Raw genomic sequence first — 6,925 nt, forward strand, 5'->3', positions numbered from 1 at the left:
CGGTGTGGCCGAGGCTTTGGAGATGTTTGAAAGTGTCTCCAGGTGATGCTTATGGGCCGTGGAAGAGAAGTGCGCTTGCGCAGGGGAGTGGCCGTCGCAGGCAGAAGCAGGACGCGGCACAGGGAAGGAGCTTCTGTATGAGACAGTGAGAATGTACCGAAGGCTCAATGCAGTGTGCGAAGAGAAGTGAGTAACTGTGTCTACGGTCGCCAGTGGAGACGGAGCACTGACCACTGGATTCAGACAGGTGAGGCCTCCGTCTGCTTCCCAAAGCTGAGTCTGTGGCTCAGTAGGGCAATGGCCTGATTGTAGTGCGTTCACGAGAGAATGCGAGAGGAGGGATGGGAGCCAGTCCTTCTAGCGGTCTCTTAATAGCAGTTGAGTGGGGGTGGGCAATGAGCGTAAGGAAGATTTACTTTCTTACAGATGGGGAAAAAGCAATGGCGCTTTTGAAAAATGACTTGTGTGGGAAATGGGAGAGGAGAAGGCAGGTGGAATCCTGTTTGGGGGAGGCGATGTGTGTGCTGCTGGATGGTTTACCCTGAGTGGGGCTTGACGGATGACTGTACCACAGACACTAGCAGGGAAGGTTTCAGGACCTGGCCCACCTGCGGGCAGGCAAGTGCTTTTGTAGCAAGTGCTGGAGGGCAGGCACCCTGTCTTCTCAGGGAGCTGTGAAGCCAGGAGAGCTTAGGATGAGTGAGGGGATGGGAGGGAGGGTTCAAGGCTGGAGGAGAGAGCAAGAAGTGAAACACGCATAATGAAAAGCAATGAATTCTTGGGCCTGAGAATGTAGACTTCAAGGACATGTCAAGGTCGTGAGCCCAGCAGTTGTGTTTTCCATGTGGAGTCCCTTGCAAAGGGCCAGGTGAGTGGAATTAACCAGCAGGAAGTTATTTGTTTGCCAGAGGAATAAAGTGAAGGAAGAGCGTAGTTACAGTAACAAACTAATATTGTGTATAGGCTGGGTTGGGAGAAGTGAAGACAGGAGGGAGGCATGGTGCTAAGGTCTTAGGATTAACAGATGGAGGTCTCAACCAGGTTGGAAAACTGCTGAAGTTATTCTTCTAGAAGTTCATTCTGGTATGAAGCAAATGTCTGTTTTGATGTAGGGTGAGCATATTTGTGACAGAAGCTGATTTCACACTGAATCCATTCAATTAAGTTTTCATCTATTAAAATTATTTAAGTTATGCAAACGAGACTGTGGCTTTGAACATTAGTACACAATCTTTCACTGATCATCACGAAGTGAACATATTAGTGTTTCATCTAGAAACAATTAGTGATTGGGAAAATATAGCTCAGTCTATCTCTTGTAGAATAATAAATTGCCAAAGACAGGATTCAACTCTCCTGATAACTTCTTAAATATTTATGCTTTTGTATCACCCCAGTGGTTTCAGGTGGGAGGAAATGATGACAAACAGCAGCATGGATGTCTCTGCCTATTTTGTAAATAGTTTTCATCTTGCTCAGTCACTGCAAAGGAATTCACTGTGGTTGAGAAACACTTCACAGTAATCTGATGGATAAAACAGCATTCCAGAAGACAGACAGCAGAGCTGGAAAATGCTGAACTGGATTCCCGATAACTGGTGCAGTGCTTAAAGAGCTCAAATGTCTGCAGGCTTCTATGCAACCCTCATTCCTGTGACTTGAGAGGGCCACTTCAGGCTTTGCTCCCCGGCTGAGCTTTCTTGGTTGGATGAGGACTGGTAAATTCCTCTAGGCTTGGGCATGGCAGGTGCATCTGTCCCCCAACCCCCACTCAGTGAGGCTTGGTATTAGGTCAGTCCCTTTCCATTGATTCTGCCCTGCCTGTGTAATACATGTTTGCATGCTGGAGCTCACCTGCCCGCTGAAAATCCTTCCATGGCTAACCTTTGTGGGAGGCCGTGAACTGGGCACCTGTCTGTTCTGGACCCAGCGGATTGAACCCGTAGAATTTAGTCACAATAATTGATCTTTGGTTGCTTATAAGAAGCTCTGTAGCCACCTAACGAAGCTGTAACCAGTTGACTAGCTGATGAAGTAGCAGCCAATCCTGTTTCCCATGCCTCTTTTCTATTTACCTGTAAAGTCCTGTCAGGTGGCGTTGCTGATCGGCATCCTCAGAACCTGCTGGGGTTCTGGTAGCTGTCTGATTCACAAAGTTTCTTTGTTTTGCTTTGTTGTTCTTACTCGTATCAGCTTTACTAAATTTAGTTGCTCTAAAGAGTTTCCCTTTTAGTAGCTGCCTCAAAGTTAGGGAATGATTTTTAATCTATAATAAAAACATCTACAAAACATCCCATGATGATCAGATTGCTTAGTTCTTGGTCAAAGTGAGAGGACTCTGTCTGTAGCTTCTCAACCTTGGGCATCTGACTTCAGTAGTCTTCAACGCCTTCTGCCTGTACCCGCTACACCTATTTAAGATGGAGTCTGAAGCATTCTGTCTCTTTCTCTCACTCCCCACTCACTGCACCTGTTTAAAACTGACTTTGAAACAGTTTTGCTGTAAGAGGTTGATCAGATTCTCCCACCTTGAGTCTGGAGCGTAGGGAGTGGCCCTGGAGTGGATTTATTCTCCAGCATTGCACTTCGTCACAGACCTTTGAGGAGCACCGTATGCCATCTGCATAGTGCATATTAAACATCGCTTTCCTGTTTGAATTTTGGGAGAACAGACTAGAGACTGTATTCTATTTTTCACACATAATGTATCCCTGAAGATGTGAAAAAATCAGAAGTGAGAATACCAAGACTTGCGTGTGTAATAAGGATGCTATTTCTATAGAGATTTTAAAACATCAAATCCCAAATGACATTTTACCTATAGCCTCCACTGATAGTTTGTTTACCTTCATTGTCTTTTCTCTTATTCTATATATATGTATGTATGTGTATATATATACATACATAAAATGTATTAACTGGCACATAGAAATTCTATATACTTATAGGTACAGGGTGACATTTCAGTAAATATTGTCATGGTCACTGCAGTGTAATTGGCATATCCATCCCTTCAATCTTGTCTCATTTCTTTTTGTTTAGAATATTTGAGATCCAAAGGTATAATTTTAATGTCCAGGGTGCCTTGAGATTTTTTATTCAGCATTAGACTTGTTCTTAATTCTTTTCTATGAATTAAAGTATTTGTGAGAGCTCTCATCTATTAGTTTAATTCTCAAACGCGTATGAGCACTGTGGCCGGCCTGGGGCTGGGAGCCCAGGATACCATCTGGGTCTTCGGCGTGGGGGACAGGAGCCCTGTGACTTGGGCCAGCAGCTGTTGTTTTGTAGCGTCTGTTAGCAGGAACCAGAGCCAGAATGGGACACTTATACTTTCGAGAGGGGTGTAATAGATCAAATGCCTGTCCTGGCATCTGCTTGATTCTAATGCATGTTGCTGGGCTAGCAATTTACTGTTTTGTTAGACAGGGTATGCTTCTTATCAGTAGCATCAGAGTTCTGGCTTTTCTGGTTTTCCTTGAAGTAATCCCTGTGAAGCACTGCACTCTGTTTCATTGCTCACGTAAGCTTCTGTCCACAGGTGAAGAGGGCCCCCTGCTCCCTCCCTGAGCAGCGGTCTTGGCGCCTGTACAATGACATGCTGAATAGCAATCGGCGGTGGTTTAAATGAGCAAGTGGGCACCAGTGGGCACAGGACACAGGTGTCTGCCTAGCAGGGCCTGGCTGAGGGAGACACTGCACAGAGAGGCAAGAGACTAAAAGGAGAATCTAGAATCGGGATGCAGGAACTGACAGTGGGTGTCTGAAGGGGTCCACAGTGTGTTGATTTCCCCACCTGTTTCTTGACCTCAGGTGTGAATTCTGTTCTGTTGGGAATAGCATCTGGAGTCATTCAGACCTATTGTATTGATTTAAATGTGCACGATTTGCTGCTGGGAAACACATTGCAGTAATCATTCCAAAAAAAAAAAAAAAGAAAGAAAAAGAAATGCAACTTTGGGTGGCTTAAATGTACTCAGCAAAGCGGCAAATGGCCTGTCCCTAGGGGCTTGATTCTGAAAAGTGCCCCAGGTTTCACCATCCTCAGAGAGGGTGCTTGTTGATAGTGAGGCTTTGTTGCAACTGTAATGTGATTTCTATGATTCCTCATGAAAATGGAGCGTCTCCCTTGTGGGTATTGCAGCCCCAAACATATGGGCTACCCTCTGCTGCCTTTCCCAATCCATTTGCAGGGAGATGAATGGGAAATGGAGCAGCCAGGACACCAGCATCTGTATGGGACACTAGCTTTATCCACTGGGTCACAACACAGGCTCCCGATGTCTCACTTTTGAAATTTGTATGAAATAAAAGGTGGGATGCAGATTAGCTGTTTTTGTTAAAAAACAAGCAACTTTGTACTTGAGGTTGCTATGTAGAAGAGAACTTTAAACATTTTACTTATTTATTTGAAGAGTGAAAAGTCAGAGATTAATCTACCCTTCTTCTGCTGGATCATGCCCCAAATAGCTTCAACAGCCAGGGCTGGGCCAGGCTGAACCCAGGAACTTCTGCCGGGTCTCCCACACATGTGCAGCCTATTAACAGGGAACTAGATCAGAAGTGGGGCAGCTGCAAATCTAACCCAACACTCTGCTATGGGATGCAAGAATCCCAGGAAGGGACTGACTTCACTACACTCCAACGTGGGCCTCACTCACTTCTAAATTTGATGTTTAAAAGAAATCAGAAACTGCAAAGAAGTTTCCGATTCACAGCAACACTGAGTAGGATGTGGAAATCTCTTCTGTAGCTCACTTGGCCCCAACACATGCACAGGCCCTAACATCAACATCTCGCATGTAGGTGGGGCCTTGGGTACCATCGACAAACCTGCACCAGCACAACACCATCATCACTCCAAGGGTGTGGTTCATCTTGTCCCTGGTGTCATGTGTTTTACAGCCTTTGATGTGTGTAATTGCCAGTCCTCTGCTGACTGTTCACACCTCCTTTCCCATAACCTCTGGCAACCATGGTTCTATTGAGTCATGATTTTGCCTTTTCAGAGTGGCTGTAGTTGGAATGACACTGAATGTAGCCATTTCACATGGCCGTACTTGACGCAGTTCTGTGCATTCGAGCTTCCTCTGTGTGTTTTCATTCTTTTGAGGACTGAGTAGCCCTTTGTGTGGATTACCTGGGTGTACTGTTTCACCTGCTGGCAGATGGCTTGATCGTCTCCAAGCTAGGATGATTGCAAATGAAGCTGTGGCCACAAGGTTTCAGCTTCATAGGCTAGGGACTAGGGAGTGTGACTGGCCAACCCTGTGACAGGAGCAGGTCTTTTGGCTCAAAGTGGCCACCAAACAATCTGCTATAGTGTGTGCTATTTTCCACTGCCACCTGTAGTTGCATATGAATTCCTGTTGTTCCTCAGCATTCAGTGCTGATGGTATTCTGGAGTTTTCCTGCTCTGATTGACATGATTGACATGTGGTAGTATCTCATCTTGGTATTAATTTGCATTTTCCTTTGCCAATAAAAACCTCACCAGAATTAGAATGTATAGCATCCAGAAATCAGAAAGCAGTAATGTTGGCAAGGATGTAGGGGCAAGGGTGCCTGAATGCACTCACTGTTGGTGGGAGAGTCAACTAGTACAGCCAATAGGGAAGACAGTATGGAGAGTCCTTGGAGATCTGAAAATAGATCTATCAGCCGTCCCACTCCTGAGCATTTACCCAAAGGAAATAAGTGCATGAAATATATCCAACGAGGTAATAGCTAAGATATGAAAGCAAGCCAGATGTCCACCAACTGATGACTGGATAAAGAATATGTGCCATACACACACTGTGGAATATGACTCGGCCATAACAAGAATGGAATCCTGACTTGCGGCGAAGTAGATACAGTCTGAGAGTGTGCTTAGTAAAATAAGCCAGTCTTAAAAAGACAAATATCATAGGCTATTTCTGTTGTGTGACAGTTAATATAAAATACAAAAAACATAGGAATGCGATGGATACATTCTGATAGTTGCTGTTTTTATTCTTTGCTTATATTGCTGTAGCTGTGGTCATCCTAGTTTTTACTTGTTGAATAACATAATGGTAATTGAGGCCTATGCCTAACAGAGTGGGTTAAAATGATAGTTCTGCAAAAAAAAAAAAAAATCTAAAGAAGGGAAGAGGCAATGGAGGGAGGCAAGTATTATAGTATTATTTTCTCTTTAGAACTGTACCTATAAAGTACATGAAATCTGTGTTTTTATATTAATAAAAATAAAACCTTTTTCTTGCATTTCCCTGTTGACACATGGTATAGCTGCTGTGCCATAGTTTGCACCCTGGGCATGTGAGGATGCCCAGGGCTGTCTGAGCACTAGCAATGCATTGTCAGTCTGGTGACCATCCACTGGTCCCTTCTCAGAGCAGCCAGCAACAGAGACACAGCCTTGGTTCCTGGCATTGTCATCTTTTCAGCAAATGTAGCCTGTAATATGCCTGTCAATCATCTCGGGAGTGAAATATTTTCAAAGCAGCAGAGCCTCCCCTCCCCTTTTTGCTGTTTCGTCTTCCAGGACAAAAGAGTTCAGCTGCTGTAACACAGACTCTCTTGCTTCTCCAGTTGCCTTTCTAGTCCAGGCCCTGCCTGAAATGTGCGAGAATGAGAGGGCTTGCTCCTTTCCCCTCACCCACCCAGACTGCACTGCAGCCCGCACTGACAATATTAGCATCCTGATCTTTTGAATGGTACAGGGCTAGGCACCTGCTGGCCTTGGTTGCCCCCACCATAGGTCTCTAAATTTCAACGTCAAACTCCAGCACTCAACACTCCACTTGTCACCCATAAGTGTTGCTTACAGCAGACTTGGGCCTGCCACCTTTCCTGATTCCCATCTGTCTGATCTCAACGTCACATGGTTTTCCCTGATGGCTTTGGAGAGAAGCATTTCTATTTACTGCAACCTGAGAAATGG

Source organism: Ochotona curzoniae, unplaced genomic scaffold (assembly GCF_017591425.1).
Source record: "Ochotona curzoniae isolate NIBS_2020 unplaced genomic scaffold, NIBS_Ocur_1.0 contig_78, whole genome shotgun sequence".
Taxonomy (NCBI): Eukaryota; Metazoa; Chordata; class Mammalia; order Lagomorpha; family Ochotonidae; genus Ochotona; species Ochotona curzoniae.